The 17,517-nt window shown below is 41.0% G+C and overlaps 2 long non-coding RNA genes across 2 annotated transcripts in view; both read left to right on the plus strand.

The window, feature by feature from the left end:
- Window positions 1–17,517, plus strand: part of LOC309702485 — an 85,112-nt gene that overhangs the window by 58,286 nt on the left and 9,309 nt on the right. The gene's annotated exons all lie outside the window — the stretch shown is intronic.
- LOC309702507 lies at window positions 5,579–17,235 on the plus strand. Its single transcript, XR_014275569.1, has 3 exons — window positions 5,579–5,817; window positions 12,437–12,542; window positions 17,065–17,235. It is a non-coding gene; the product is annotated as an uncharacterized lncRNA (long non-coding RNA).

The raw sequence follows: 17,517 nt of genomic DNA on the forward strand, positions 1-17,517 counted from the left end.
AGAGATAAAGTGACTTCGTACAGCCCCGTCTTCAGTCTTGTGGAGATGATCTCGACGCTTTGGTGGATGTTACTAGCTCCTGTGCAGTATTTTGTAAAGACATGATTATACCCCGTAAGCAAGTTAAAATTTACGCTAACAATAAGCCATGGCTCACTAAAAGTGTCAAATCCTGTTTAAGGAAAAAGAGACAGGCCTTTAAAGAGGGGCTGTTACCGATTTTCAGACAGCTACCAAGGAAATGAAAATCGAGATCTTGAAAGCAAAACAGACAAAAACCTTCTTGAAAGCAAATTTGCTGCAAAAACTTTTGGGTCTGCCTGGACTTGTATGAAAACCATAGCAGGGTTTCAAAATCCCCAGAGCAGCAGTCAGGTCATTTTAGATGGTTTTAATTCAGACAGAGATTTTCAAATGCTTTAAACATGTTTTCTGCTCGTTTTAGTTCTTCTGATTTCAGCGAGGATATTTGGGAAGTGAAACAGAAACTGAGAGATACTCAGCACTTTATCATTGAACTCAGCGATGTTAAAAAGGCCTTTCATACAGTCAATGTGAACAAGAGCCAGGTCCTGATAATATTAGTGGCCGCCTAATTAAATCTTGTGCTGATGAACTCAGTCCTATATTTCAGGTTATTTTTAACAAATCCTTGCAAACACAACATGTGCCCTCTCTTTGCAAAGAAGCAGTCGTGGTTCCTGTCCCTAAATCTAAACGACTTCAGGCCTGTTGCCTCACTTCAGTTGTCATGAAAGTCTTTGAAAAAATCCTCAGAAATGTGATTATGAAGAGACTGAAGGTCAGCTGGATCCAATGCAGTTTGCATACAGGCCCAACAGAGGAGTGGAGGACGCACTTTTGACTTTACTAAATCTAATTCTTAAACATGTAGAGAGTAAAGGGACTTTTGCAAGACTTCTTTTCATTGATTTTTCTTCGGCTTTTAATACAACACAGCCCCATATTTTAATTAAAAGACTTTTAGAACAGTTTGAAATCAGGAAAAACCTGGTGGGCTGGATTTTAGATTTTCTAACTGACAGGTCACAAAGAGTGAGAATAAATGGGGTTCTGTCTGACCCAGTGTTCTCCTCCACAGGTTCTCCTCAAGGCTGCGTCCTATCGCCCTTATTATTCACTCTCTATACAAACATGTGTCAGGGCAGACATGAAAACAGGGTCATTATTAAATATGCAGATGACTCTGTTATTGTCAGCTTACTGAAAGAGGGTGAAACTAACCACGGCCCAGTCATTGATGACTTTGTTCAGTGGTGGGAGGAGTCTTATCTCCAGCTGAACATATCTAAAACAAAAGACATGGTTGTTGATTTTAGGAAACAACAAAATGGGCACGGAGTCACTTTAATTAAAGGTCAGAAAATAGAGCAAGTACAATCATATAAATATCTTGGGACCATAATCAATGAAAAACTGAACTTTGATCAAAATTGCAAATCAGTTTGTAAAAAGGGTCACCAGCACCTTTATTGCCTTAGGAAACTTGTTCATTTCCACATTGACCAAAAAATTTAAACTTTGTTTTATCGTTCTTTTATTGAGTCTGTTTTATCCTTTTGTTTGGTGGCATGGTTCGGTTTGCATGAACGCGCTTTTTTTAAAAGTCAGGTCAAGGCTCCAAAAGCCCAAAGGCGATATAACAGTTTGTGTTTGCTACATGGATCATTGTAGTTCAGCTTTCCTTTGTTATATTTCTTTAAGAGCTCAAAATGTGTTCATTACATAAATCAAATATAATTTTCTCTGTAGCACTTCATGGATTTCATAAGCAACACACTGTAGTTGTTCACACAAAGCATAAAGGTAAAAACAATATACACAGTGTTATCTTCATTTTAGATGTCACAAAGTATTTGCGGCTCCCAGTGTTTTCCCGAACCCTGACCCTTTGCGTGGAAACCGGGTCCAAAAGGCTCTTTGGGTGTTAAAGGTTGCTGACCCCTGCACTAGACCCAACTGACACATATATTTGATTCCAAATACAAAAAATAATGTGTAACCTGCTGGAAGAATGTAGGAGGTTGAGACAGGATCTCAACACTTGGTGTCTGCAACAAAAGACAACAATATGTGGGCCGATCGTGGCTCAAGAGTTGGCAGCTCGTCTTGTAATCGGAAGGTTGCCGGTTCGAGCCCCGGCTTGGACATGTTGTGTCCTTGGGCAAAAAAGCACTTTGGGGTCCTTAGGGACGAGTAAAGCGCTCTACAAATACAGGCCATGTAATGGCAGAAACATTCTCTAGTGTAAATCCTGACTAGTTCATTAACTACAGATCAGTTTCAGTGAACATTATTCACAGAGGGATCTGAGTTCCTTATACCAGACTCTACAGAAACTGTAACACTGTACAGCTCTGCGACTCAACAATATGACAACAATGTAACACACACTAGAATCATCAAATAAAGCCCCACTAACCACTAGAACTAGAACTAACTAACTAGCACTGGACACTTGCATATTAGAGATTTCTACCACCATAGGAGGCGAGATATCATCCTTGAACCAGAGCATCCAGCCCTCAATTTCGGACATAAAAAGCGACGTGGCCAGGCATGATAACACTTTGACTGAACTGCAGGACTGTGCCTCGAACCACTCTGACACCATCGCCACTCTCCAGGCCACTGTGGAGCGTTTGTCTGCGGAGGTAAAGAAGTTAGATGAGAGATGTGGAGCTCTTGAGGCACTCCAGGAGGAATAATTTAAGAACTGCAGGAATACCAGAAGGCACAGAGGGACCCAAGATGACTGAGTTGGTTCACACCTGTTGGCGGAGGCGCTATCTCTCGAGGAGAAGCCACTCATCGATCGAGCACATAGAGTGAATCGCCAGCGTCCCAAACAAAGTCATCTTCCTCGGCCCATCATCTTGAGATTGCACTACTACCACATTGGTGAGGAAATTCTGCTGAAAGCTGCAGAGAACAAGAACCTGATGTATAAGGGTTTTTAAAATAAACATCCTCCCAGATTTCCCTCCCTCTGTTGGAAACGCAGAGCCGCATTTGCAAATATGAGAGGAAGACTACGTGGGATGACCGGCGTCAGGTACAGACTGCTATACCCTGCAAAGCTGTTAGTGACCCATGGTGATGTGAGGAAAAGCTTTACCGATCCCAAAGAGACCGTAGACTACGCGGAGAAGCACCTCTCCCACCCACCTTCAAATGTATTAAAAGCAAGGATATATCTATATGTCTAACGCTGACACAGCACTGTGTTTCTTCTTTTCCCTTTATATTCCATGTAAAGGTGAATATGGAGCGTTTATGGAGCTCGTTTATTGACCAGCTGTCAGTTAGAAGGTAAGAGTTACTAGGTTAACAGAGGTTAGCAGTAACAGTACGGGGAAGTATATTGTGTTGTTCTTTTGTTGGTTTTTATTTTATCCTACTTTACTTTGTTATTTTGATTTTACCTGTTGTGAGTGCTTCCCGTAATTCTCCTTTTTCTTGCGCCGCTGCGGCCAGAGTTCACAACATTACATATTTTTGTATCTATAAACAGGAAGCTGACACTCTCCAGACTTTATCAAAGGTGTGAGCGTCACAGCAGAGGCCTTTGTGTCAACGTAGCTGAAGACAAAACACAGAAACACATGAAGGAGATTTTCCTGGCCTGGATTTTATACAAATATTCTGCAGTACATCAAAAATGAAAGAAAACCATTAGTCAACATATGAACATCACCTCTGAAGTTACAGAGCTTTGATTGGAGACACAGCTGAGCGTTTTGCATTTTGCATAATTAATTACATAATTAATTATGTAACCATAATTAAATGGTTACATCATCTTTAAAGTCCCCAGAGATCAGGAAAAGGGCCTGAGGGTGCTGTGTTTGGAGTCTGCTGGTTACAGTGTGCAGGACCTCACAGGCTGCTGCAGCGTTAGCAGAGGGCGGGACATACACAGCTATCATAATCACGTGTGTAAACTCTCGTGGTAGATAGTACGGTCTCATGCTAACCGCTAGCAGCTCAATGTCCTTACAGCATAGCGTCTCTTTGATAGAGAAATGCCCAGAGTTACACCATCTATCGTTCACAAACACAGCCAGACCCCCTCCTCCCTTCTTACCACTCTCCGCTGTTCTGTCATAAGAGGCTCAGCAGCTAAAGCAGCACACCTGGGTCTCCCAGCCTATTAAAAGCAGCCCTTTGCTTCACCTGCTTCACTAAACATTATTATTTTAAGCAGAGTGGTGTGATTTATGTAGGCATTGCTGTGTGACAGGATGACTTTTCTTGCACACCCACCAAATGAGGGCGCACATGCTTCCACGCCCACTGGTGACTGCACACATCCTTTCAAGGAAGCATTTCATTCATCCCTAACAAATGGAACAAAACACTGTGCAGCGTGTTCAGGTTTGAACGTGGCCCTGGCCTCTCTCTGCATCCACCTGGCACATGCAACACACATCCACTCCCTGCTGAGCTGCTTGTATTTGATGTGTTGAAGTTTTGGTAAAGTTTGAATAAATTCCACTTTATTTATAGGAACATTTCATCTGTGGACTCCTGCTTCCCCTCTCCTTGAGCCAGTTTGTGACGGGAACATGACATAAGAAAAGTAATTTATCCCTTTTTGATTCTGTGTATCTGGCGCTCATCCAGTGAGTTCACACTTGGCAGAAACAGACTGAATTTGTCTGGAGAACTTTGGCTTCAGCCAAGTTAGATAAACACACTGTGTCTCTGTCAAAACAGCAGTGTAGTTGTGGCACCCCTGTGAGGGAATGACCACATGAATATTATTTTGTGTAAAACACTCATGTAACGGGACATTTTTCATTGCTATATGTATTTATTTTCAGTTTCTTTAAGAGGATAGAAAATCCATGTAACAGGGATTCATTTTATGTTAGAAAGCAGTGAGGGCGGAACTTTGGTGCTTGCTCCGGGGTTTCGGGGAGCAGTAAGTGGAGCCCACCTTCCGCTGCTTCCTCAGACACGTTCTGGAGGAAAGCAGAGACGCATCGTGTCTTCCTTACTCTGCTCTTCACCTGCTTTTACAGGTCGGTACACGGTGCTCGCACCGAAAATGTTGTTTATTGTCACCATGGTTACCCACGTTAATGTGAATGGGAGAGTTAAGGCGGTCCGCCAAAGTTATTTATATGTAAACACGGGAGAAAACCAGAGGAGTGTCCCGCGCGACCGCACCGCGAGCCCGCTCGTTAGGTGGAGCGCTCGTGAAGCAGAGTCAGTGCGCTCCTATGCTCTGTGCAAACGTGTTGTAATGCTCCAATCAAATCAGTTCTGTGAGATGTGAATGTTAATAGTTCTGTTAAAGTGACTGAGTAGATTAGCTAGTGTAACACAAGCACTCTGAGCAACTCTGTGTAGCTAACAGAGGCATTCATGGGTTGATTCAACAAGCTGTGTTTCATGATGCACTAAATAGTGATTTTGCCAGTAAATTACTGGAGGGAACAAATGTAATGTATTTACCAATGCTGTTATTGAATAGAACTGTTTAGCCAGTAAGACACTGCAGAAGACAATGTGATGTGTTTATTGATATGATAAAAGGATGTAGCTGTTATGGAAAGAAGTGTGAACTTGAGAAACTGAACCAGTTAAAAAGAGTATATTTCACTGATGTTGTGAAATAAGTAAATGTAATTGATGTGAATGAGGAACCAGCTGAACAGTATATTGAAAGCTCATGTTTAGTGTTTTATAGCATTTATTTGTGTGAAATAAATCAGACTCAGACACGTTCTGGAGGAAAGCAGAGACGCATCGTGTCTTCCTTACTCTGCTCTTCACCTGCTTTTACAGGTAACATATTTGTCATCGAGGTCTTCATCCTTGGGACCCGTAACATAGTAACTTCTTCATTGTTATACTTCTATAGTTTTCCCATTTTGTGAGCTGTGGATGTGGAAAGTGTCTCAGTGACACATCCACATGAAAACGGCGTTACCTTCGTTCATTTGCACGTCAAATGAACGAGCTGTTTGGACTTTAACGTCACAGCTGATGCTTCGATACTCGAACTCAAGAGTTCAGCTTCCACTCAGAGGTACAAGTACACACAGCAAAGATAAACGTGTACACAAGGTGGAACCCACAAGTGCACAGCTCCAACCAGAGATGGGCAGTAATCCCATTACTTTTTTCAAGAAACGAGTAAAGTGAGGGATTACTATTGCAAAAAAGGTAATTCGATTACTGTTACTTTCCCGTAAGCACACTGCGTTACTGCGTTACTAAAACCGCAGCTGTGTGCAGATGAACAATGGATAATCTATCGAGTGTGGAGAGAGTGTGAGCGTGCAGCGTTTAAAGCGTGGAAGCACTGACCTTACTTTGAGTTTGACTCTGTAAAAAGTGACAAAAACATTAGCGTCCGCTGTTCACTGCGTGGGAAGACAACATGCTCACTCACTATGTGTTAATGGGCATGCTTATTTATAACTTTGATAAAATGTCATAAAAATAATTCCATGCCAGCTCACCATTGGTGATCAGGTAGTTTCTGTTCCAGTTCCAGTCCCATAAATCATGAAGCTTGCTGCCAGAAAAGCTTCAAATCTCCTTTGAAAGCTGTTTGTGGTCTTGATTGTGGGAGCTTCAGTTGTCTGACTCCAGCTGCCACACAGTGCTCACTGATATCATTTGCAAAAACCCCAGTGTGACAATATTTATCAGTGAAGCAGAAATCAGGAAGTGACGACTTTTCTTTGAACATTTGCTAAGGCTAAGCTGTGCTTTCTACCACAGTTGGGAATTTCCTGGTTTACAACAAATTATTGTGTCAACACCGCATAAGATTTCAAACTACAGGAAAATCACTGGAGTTATAAGAGGCAGACAACGACACACACACCACATGCATGCTGTTGCTATTTATTGTGGATTAACCTGTCAAGGGCAAGAACAAAATAATTCTGCCTCAAATACAGGAAATCATAGCTTTCCTGTATTTCCTCCATTGTTGGCATGCTGGTTAGTGCTGTTGCTCCACAGTAAGAAGGTCCTGGGCTAAATTATCCATGAATGTAAACGGCTGTGTGTTTCTATCTGATAGACTGGTGAGCTGTCCAGGGTGTACCCTGCCTGGTAACCCATCACTTCAGGGTTATTTCCCAGCCCTGCTGCAACCAGGATAGAGATAGGAGGATGGTAGTTGTTGTAGACCCATTCAATTTCAATTGAAGGATTAAAATGTTCCAGGAGCTCAACTTACTCCATCTGAACATGTTTCAATCGTGTTTTATGAACACAACATGCAGCTTTACTGAATATGAAAAGGTTGTGTTGATTTAACTCAGTTGTTTAAGTTTCTGCCAAAGCAAAACCTTTGTGTGCAACCAGTGTCCACTATTGAATCAAGTAAATCCAACATGTTTTTGTCAGTGCAAAAGGAGTTACGGTGCCTGTATTCCTGCACAATATTGTCCCGGGAGGGAGGAAAACTTTCTGGTGAAGTTTTGGTTGATTTTTGGGTTTTGCTTGACACTAGGTTGATTTTATCAGTGAGGTTTGGATTGTTTTCTTTCTCTAAGAGAGAGAAAGATGGTTTTATGCTTGGACATGTTTGCAATGGGCCCCAGTATTTGTTACTTTATTAGTATTTTATTGGTTGCGTTTGTTTGTGCTTTTGTTACAGTGCACTGAGATAAGAACATCTGAGAGGTGTGATCCACCGGTGGTGATATTTTGGTATTTTGTGAGTTCCCGATTTAACAAATCAGCTCTTTAATCCAGACCTGAGAGGTTGAACTTTAAAGCGCTATAAAATATTCTTACTGGAAACAGTGGCAAAGTGTTTTTCTCCATGATTATAATGGGCTTGGGAGAAATTCACTTATATGGGACATTGATCACATGAGAAGTCCTGAGCCTAAAAGGATTGCAGCGAGTCAATCCAGTCCAAAAACAAGGAGCTGTTTTCCTTTAAAATGATGACGTCATCTTGCTGGTGATGGAGGCTCGAATAGGCTGCGCGTGAGACTCCATTATCAGCAATATCTGGTATGAATGTGTGTGGATGTATGCATGTGACTGGACTGTGATGGACTGACGACTAAAAGTTTAACTGACTTGATACTGAGACAAAAACGGTGCCGACTTTAGGATTAGAGAATGTCCACAACAATTCACCCAGCCTGTAGAAGAAGGGTGGAGGTTTTGTCTTGCTTTGTTTGTGCAGGAGCAGAAGGATGACAGAGACTAAAGGGGGAGGCTGTAGCTTCACATGAGTGTGAGCTGCAGACTGAACCCTTTGGTTGCTAATGTTGAGTCACTGATGTTTGCATTAAGAAAATTGTGTTTTATTAGCTGTGTTTTAATTAAGGTATCACATTATATTGTTGGGAATGTTAAATGCTAAAGTGAAGAAAAGCTTTGATTTCACTCATGACTGAACATGTTATTATTAACCATAGCAGGCCACTGTAAAGAGTCAATTAACTGTTACAGAGGAAAAAAAGGCCAAAAACTCTGTGAATACCTATGAATAACAGGCAATGATAGACTTGTCACATTCAAAATAGAGATATGTAATAACAAACACGGGTCCGTGTCATTTAGGTTCTCCATTGAAATAGTCAATCATTTAGAAAAGTAGAATATATATATATATGTCTCAACGCTGTTTCTCAATAATATTAAAAACCTAAAAACTATTGTTGTGGAAGATAGAAGTCACTGTGACAGCCCTCTGACTGTGGAGGACGTTTGTAATCCTATTTCTGCACTTAAGGCCAACAAATCTCCCGGCACAGATGGTTTAACTGCAGAGTTTTATGAATCATTTTCTAATCTCCTGGCTCCGTTCTTACTGCAGCTTTTCATAGGAAGTGTAGAGAATAACATCCTCCCTCCTACTCTTACTCAGGGTCTCATAACACTTATTCCAAAGCCAAACAAAGACTTACTTCTTATTGATAATTGGAGACCCATCTGTCTGCTCAATGATGACTATGAGATTATGGCTTTAGTACTTGCTAACAGAATGAAAGAGTTCTTGGACACAATTATGGATGAGACACAATCAGGCTTTATGAGAAACAGACACCTTTCTAAGAACATGAGACTGGTTTTAGATCTACTTGATTACTCTGATTTGGTATCTGACTATAGCTTCATTCTCTTCCTGGATTTTTAAAAGGCTTTTGATACAATTGAACATCAATTTATTTTCCACTCTTTGGAAAAATTTGGCATTTTTCTGTAAAGCTATCAAAACCTTGTACACGAATGGCAATAGCTCAATTAAAATGATTAAGACTCCACCCCGAGATTTGACCTGTTATACAAGGAATCAGCACAGCTGATAAGGAGCTCATCATCAGCCAGCTAGCTGATGACACCACACTCTTCTTGAAGAATGCAAATCAAATCCGTCCAGCCCTTAGTGTTATTAGTGATTTCTCTGAGGCATGTTAATACTTTTAGCTATTTTATATCCATAAATGTAAGTTTATTAATAAAACACCATATTTCTGCCTTTTTATAAGGATATGAATTGTACATACAATCAATTTCAGACTCAACCAACAAAAAGCCTCTCAGAACAATATTTATATTGTAACAGTTGCTATTGTAATGCAGTGTATCACCACATGGCGGCGCCTCCTGTCTCACGACTGGTGTCACCCCCTTTTTGTTCTTCTTCGCACTCCTCCTGTAATGGATGCTCCCGTGTGTACGCGGACTAGTGTGCTCTTTAGTAATGTGTGGTAGAGGTAGCACTTTTATTTTTGATATTGTAAATAAATGAGTACTTTTTGGAAAGTCAGAAGCTGTTGCTCATTCGCTATCCACCTGCACACCTCCGCGGCTGGCTTCATCTCCACTGCACGTTACAATATGTTGATTTTTTTCGCCTCCTCATATCATCATTTTTTTACTCCTGGTTCTGTATGTTCATGTTCTGTTCTTTTGTAAACTTCATCTGTTTGTATGTTGTATACTCATTGTGTTTCAATAAAGTTCGATTTAAAAAAAGGTACGTTCTAAACGAAGCTTCAGACGTCACTGATCACGTGACTCTGGCCAAACGAATCAAGCCTCGACACGGTGCTTCTGAAGCAGCGTGTTGATCTTTCTGACACACGCACCGGAGCGTCAGCTTCAAGCGGACCATCGCTACGTCTCACATCTAAAGGTGTCAAGGTAACTTTGAACTGAGTTCAGTCAATCTGGAGTTTTTCCAAGTTTTCTGTTGCTCTCTGTGAGAGAAGAGCGTTAAAGGCGGGGCTCTCCAGAGTCCAGCAAAACAGGAAACCACAGCTGGGTGTGTGTAAGTGTGCAAACCAATAGAATGCATCGTGGTGGGGGGGGGGCATCACGGGCAAGAAAAAAATAAAATAATCGGTCGTACCCATGCTTCCCCGACGTCATGCCAGCGCATATTGGGAAATTCGTAGGCACCGATCGGTTTTCTATCAGCCATTTGCTGGGAGTAAGGGCGCCCTCCGTTTGCGAGGTGCGCCTGCTGCTGGCGGCACAGGGAGGAGAGGGCGGGGCGGCGGGGAGTCTCTGGCTGGCTGGAGCGGCATCTAATAACCAACTCGCAAAACAAAATAAAAACAACAAACAGATATTATGATACAGACTTATAATCTGCACCCATGTTTTTTCTAAATTCTATAAAGTGAGCGCGAGAGCCCTCGGTGCGCCTGCGCGCTGCTGAAGTCAAAGTAAACTTTATTGTCATCTCCGCTACAGACAGTCCAGCATATAGAGAGACGAGACGACGAGGCTGCAGTTACAGCGGTGCAAGTAAACAAACAATAAATATAAGAAGAGTAAGAAAATAAATCTACACTTTAGGACTCGGGGTAAAGGATCAATAACAATTTAAATTTATAATTTACAGTTTGATGATTTAAAGTCTCACACAACCCGTCAAAAGGGGCGGGGCCGGCTGCTTCCACGTAGAGCACATTTCATTTATAATGATGTAAATCCAAGCCCATCATGGATTCACGATCTGAATCCTGGGTTGTGTGAAATCCCAGAAATCAACCTTAGACAAAGTGAATCTGTGAACTAAGGTGTAGGTCTGTTAGGTTAATTGTGCTGATCCTCGGGTTGGGGAATTTGTGTTTGTACTGCAGCGCAAAATTCAAACCAATGGAAGATGGACAACAAAAGTTCAAAGCCATCAGGTGCTCAGGTTAGAAAAAAGAGAAAAGATGCAGGTAAGCAGACGTGTGATTGGATAATGGCAGGTCATCCTGAACCAATCAGACTAAACTCCAAACAATACATTATGTTACAGATTTTAATATTAATTAGTCATTGTTACTTGTTGATTTGTCCTTTTCTCATTGTGTGACGAATTATGACGACTGTTTGGTAGCTGTTATTGTCTCTCTCTCTCTCTCTTCATGTGTGTTTCTCTGGTGAAACAATAGTTTTGTGTTAATGTTAGGGCTGCACGATTTTGCATAAAATGAGAATCACGATTTTTTGGCTTAGAATTGAGATCATGATTCTCTCATAACAATAAATAAACATAAAACAACAAATGTCTCACGTTTTGTTGTTGCAGCAAAATGTTGTCCTGCTTGAAATTCCGTCTCCACCGTTGCTCGACGCTGCGTGTACAGAGCAGGTAGTGCAACAATAGAAAAATAGTTGCGGGACGGCACTGTGTAGCGTTTGTCTAGGGTGTTGATCGTTTTCCTAAATCCCTCGTTTTGCACAGTGTTGATGGAGCCATATCTTTGGTCAGGTGATAAGTGATAGCCTCCGTGATGTCTTTGTGCCTGCGGGAGTTCGACGTGTATAGGGAAGCGCTGTATAAGGTTCCCGTTATTGATGTTTGGGTGGTTGACCGGGACGGATTTTCTCCTGTCACTTTCTCGTCATCCCTGACGTGCCCTCCGTTGTTTTTTCCCTGCTAATTTTAGCATCACACGGCACAGCTTCTGTATCACGTGGTATAAGGCTCCGCCCTTGTCATTTGTTGAGCAGGAAGAGTGAGCGCTTGTTTTCATGCAGAGTACGTCCCGGATCAAAATGTGAAGTTTTACAAATCACCACTTCTTTAGTGAATATCGTTTCAGTCTCAGACAACCTCGTTTCTCTTACAGAGGTTGAATGCACCTTCTGCGGATGGCGGTACCACACAGTGTGCGTGGACTTCCCCTGCACAGAAGGCAACTACAAATGCTGTGAATGCTAAATAAACAGAAACAAATGATCCCTGTTGTCTTTGCTTGATGATTGGTTTGAGTCTTGACAATCCACATTGCTGGCGTTGCATCTTTCAATGCCAGCAATGGCAGGTATCAGTGCTCAAAGCTTTTGTGTTTGTTTCCAACAAGTTGCCCACCTCGGGAAACAAAAATGTGTTCTTTTACTTGTCAGATGAACATATGAGACACTTTGACTCTTCAGTGCAGTGTGGAGCCTAACAAAGATCTGTTTTGTGTCCCAGCTGATCAGCAGGAGGAGGAGAGTCTGACGGAGCAGCAGAGGAACATTTTCAGCTACTTGGACTCAGCTCAGCCACTACAGAGGAAACAATGAGCTCAACACAGAAGGTGACAGACAGAGCAGGACCATATGACCAAAGATATTTATCACCATATACATTTGAACATTTGCCATAACGATGTAGCTGACGATAGAATTGACACCAGACAAAATACTTTACAGCTGCACAACTTTATTAAAAACCCATCTATGTATTTTCACTGAAACAAGCAGCTGTTGTTTATGTGCATTAAAGTTATATAAAAATGTAACAGTGCAAATGCAAATTCCTCGCTGACAGTTTAACCAAAAGGCGTTTCCAGTGGAAACTGGCCGACACATCCTGAGCATAACCATGTATAATATCCACTAAACTTCAGAAGAGGTTATACAGTCGTGGCCAAAAGGTTTGAGAATTGCATAAATATTGGAACCTGGAGAAGTTGCTGCTTAAGTTTTTATAATAGCATTTTGCCTGCACTCCAGAATGTTATGAGGAGTGATCAGATGAATTGCATCGTCCTTCTTTGCCATGAAAACGAACTTAATCCCCAAAAAGCCTTACCACTGCATTTCATTGCTGTCATCAAAGGACCTGCTGAGACCATTTCAGTGATCGTCTTCTTAACTCAGGTGAGAATGTTGGCGAGCACGAGGCTGGAGATCATCATGGCTGTATCCCGATTCAGGTTCTGCAGCTTTAAAGTCCTCAAGGGCCGCGTACTCAAAGACCGCTAAGGCCGAAGTGCGAGGCTCGTAGGCTCGTGAAATGGGACGTCTAGCCTCCGTCGCGCTGCCCAGGTTGCCTAGCAACCATGATACTAACAGCTGGAAACGTTTCATACAGCTTTGTTTGACAGAAATGAAGGAGAACATATTTAGTTCATTTGTTTCTACATGAGCTCTGTGTGATTTGATGAGTATCTGAGGCTGAGACCACAGGACTGTGAAACATGATTGTTGGGCTTCATTTCTGTGCTGAACAGTCGTTTAAGATTAGCTGTAAATAACAATTAGCTGATGTTGTTCATGAGACTAAAGTCATCTCACTGTGGTAATGTAAATATAATATGGCCAATATTATAGTTATTATATTAATCACTTCACTCACAGACAAGTATCTGTGACAGTGTGTATACAGATGTATCATATATAAGGGACAAATATTGTTCATTTAATATGTTGGTACTAAATGTGGCTCAATGCTTACATATATGTGTAAAAAGCAAATGTACGAGCTGTGATAACTGTGTCTGATAGAATGAAGAGTAGACTGATATATGAAATATTCCTTTATTGGGTGAGAAAATCAGACCATGTCATAACTGCTGTAAGTCACACAGAATAGATATCAGAGCCTTAAACAGGCTGACGTCTGCTAAATGGGTCAAACTGGGCAGAAAGTCTACAAACACATAACATCCTTATAGAATATGATGTAACACTATAGATCAACTTAGCTCAGAATATATAAAGCATATAAACAGTTACAGCAATATGATGCAACAAACACAGCAGCTGCTGATCCAAAATACTCAAAGCTTCATAGAACTGAAACCAACATTTATTTTTAGCTCCATCCTGCTGCTGATACAGACTTTAGGTTTCTGAACATTAAACTTGTTGCTGCCTTTCATAGTGTGTAACTTGAAGGCCCTGAGTACTCTGAGTACTTTCTCCCACACTGAAGACACTGGGATGATCACATTATTTGAACATTACCTAATAAGACTGATTCAGGACCAGAGATGGGCAGTAACGCGTTACTTGTAACCCAAGTAAGGGATTACTATTGCAAAAACGGTAATTAGATTACCGTTACTTTCCCGTAGGAACGCTGCGTTACTAAAACCGTGATTTCTTTGCGAGAATGTCTCACGACAGTGACGTAAGCGAGTGCGCTGTTAGTGACAACAGCTGTGTGCAGATCAACAGTGGATCACATATCGAGTGCAGAGAGAGTGTGAGCGTGCAGCGTTTAAAGCGTGGAAGTACTGACCTTACTTTGAGTTTGATTCCATAAGAAGTGACAAAAACATTAGCGTCCATCGTGCGTGGGAAGAAAACTTCTTTTTACAGCGGAAAAAAAACCCTAAACTTCCAAGTAAGCACCAAGTGCGCAACGACGTAATGGGAAACTCACAGAGAAACTTGCGGATTCTTCCACTGACCGCGGCACACCTGCCTACCCAACTCCTGCTTTACAGGTGAAAATAGAGCAACAGGACCGCTGAGTCTTTGACTTTATTTATGTTCTGCTGTGTTTTACTTGCATCTATTTGAAAGACTGAGTGTAAACACAACAAATATTTTATTTTATGTGCTGGAATGTGCAGAAAATAGGTTTAAATGTTAAACTAATTTCTTCCAGTCAGAGAATGTTGCAGATAATTAAATTTTTGCTTGATGCATAAAGTTAAAAGATTAAAACTAATAAAACAAGTTTAAAAAAAGAGACTTTTCCATTTGATTACATTTTGTATGATGGATTATGTAGAATCGTGTTTTTAAAAAGTAACTAAGTAACTAAGTAATTAATTACTTTTGAAAATAAGTAATCAGTAAAGTAACGGGATTACTTTTTTGGGAAGTAATCAGTAATTAGTTACTGATTACTTTTTTCAAGTAACTTGACCAACACTGATTCAGCACAGACAGTTATGTTAAACTTTCCTAGCAGTCCTTCACAAACAGGGAACAGTCTGTCTATTCTCTCCATCTGTCAGCTGCTGCTGGCTCTTCCTCCTCCTCTTCCTCACACACTGCTGAGTTTGTCCTGGTGGATCATCAGGGCTGCAAAGCCTCACAGATGATGTGCAGCAGTGGCTCCCTCAGTCTGTCCTCACTCTGGACACTTGCAGTCGTCACACATGGAAATCAAATGTGTGATAAGCTGCAGGATTCAAACACAAGTGTAACTTATAAACACATGTTCATACTTTTATTCCACAATCAGAGAGAAAGAAACAGAGAGAGAGTGCAGGACAGACAGACAGGTGACAGTCTCAGGTGTACACACTGCTACACAACAGCAGCAGAGAAGCAGGATTTAGTGTTTGTGTTATTACGAGTGTAAACAAGAAGAGTTCCAGATGGTGCAGTGGACACATGTGTGACTGCTGTGATTAAAGCATCTTTCTTTCAGCTTAACGAGTGAACCGTCAGCTCGTTCAAACACACGTTAAAGTGCGTTTGGCTCGACACCACCGAACAGAGGCAGCAATATAACACAGCTAACATTAACAGTGCAGTGAATCCTGCTTGTGCCGTGATGTTCAGGACTGCAAACCGAGCAGCATCACTGACTTTCAGCTTGTTGTGTTTGTGGATATATGACTGACTTTAATTATCCACAAAATCATCACATTCTCTGTCAGATTAAGGTCGACTATTGAACGGCGTATATTTTAAAGGCTTTAAAACCAAGTTAACGCTGAAAGTACAAACATCACTAATGTCACATAACTCTGCCGACAAGGCATAGCTATGGCTATGAAATGCTCTTTGTGTATCACTTCTTCATTATGAAAGATGTCATTAATGCACTAGTAATGTCTCATCTGGAGTATTGTTCAATCATTTGGTCAGCAGCTAATAAGACAGATCTTAACAGACTTCAGTTAGTCCAGAATAAGGCGTCCAGATTAGTGTGAAGATGTTCATACTATACTAATATTGATCAAATGCATAATAACCTTTCTTGGCTTCCTGTACAGGCTAAAATATTCTATGGCTTACTTGTAGTTCTAAAGAAAGCAATTCTGTTAAACACACCACATTTATTCTGCTCAGCTGCAGTATCCAGATGAAATACATCATCATATTACACAGTTTTCAACAAGCTGCAATTTAGTAAATGCTCGAGTTAAAAGTAACATTTTGTAAAACTGTTACATTTAGAGCAACTTTTAAGTGGAATAAGTTGCCTTAAAAAATTAGAGAATTATTCAAAACTTCAATGAACACTTAAAAGCCGATTTACAGAGCTTTTAGTTGTTGTAAATATTGTAAGACATGATTTGTTTTTGAAATTTGTGTAATGTGCCTCAATGTTATTGATATTATTATTATTATTATTGATTGCTTATATTTGAACAATTGTGAAACCTCACTGTGGATGTAAGAGTGAAATTATGTGGATATCTTGAATCCACTTTATTGTGTAATATTTTATGTGAGTATTTGACGGAAGACGAGCAACATCTGTTGTGGAAGCTAACGGGGTTCCTTTAGAATAAACAAACATAGGATTTATTATCACTGAATAATTATGTATAAATCTATACAAATTATAGAAATATGTAATAGGAAACAACAAAATAATCTAAATTATAAAATAATGCGTGTGTGTGTGTACAATCAGGAGGGATGGGCATGATTTTAGTGTTTGAACAGTCATGAATTATCTTTAACAGCAGGTTGGATGTAATGTGTTAGAACTACCAGCAGGTGGGGATAAGAGACCTTTAAGGTGTTTGGTGCCACGCTCCACCTTCAGGTTTAAAACTATTGTTAATGGAGTTTGAAGGTTGAGTTTGTTCCACGACTGCATTTCACTCACTGCCTCTGTTTGTATCTCTGTCACTGCAGGACCAACATGGAGCCAGAAGTCAGCGCTCTCAGGAGGCCGACAAACCTCACAGAAGAAAGGGAGAGAAAAAACACACCTGTGACGAGTGTGGGAAGGGTTTTACTGTGAGGGCTAAACTAAAACAGCATCAGGTCATCCACACTGGAGAGAGACCGTTCAGCTGTGACATGTGTGGAAATTCTTTTTCCAGGAAGGTTTCCCTAAAACAACACCAACTCATCCACAGTGGAGTTAAAGCGTACAGCTGTGATCAGTGTGGCAGAGCTTTTACTCAAAGTAGCCACTTACAGAGTCATCTAGTTACCCACTCTGGAATTAAGGCATACAGCTGTGATCAGTGTGGCAGAGCTTTTACTCACAGTAGCCACTTACAGAGTCATCTAGTTACCCACTCTGGAATTAAGGCGTACAGCTGTGATCAGTGTGGCAGAGCTTTTACTCGCAGTAGCAGC

The sequence above is a fragment of the Aulonocara stuartgranti genome (assembly GCF_965226115.1).
Source record: "Aulonocara stuartgranti genome assembly, chromosome: 3".
NCBI classification, from domain to species: Eukaryota; Metazoa; Chordata; class Actinopteri; order Cichliformes; family Cichlidae; genus Aulonocara; species Aulonocara stuartgranti.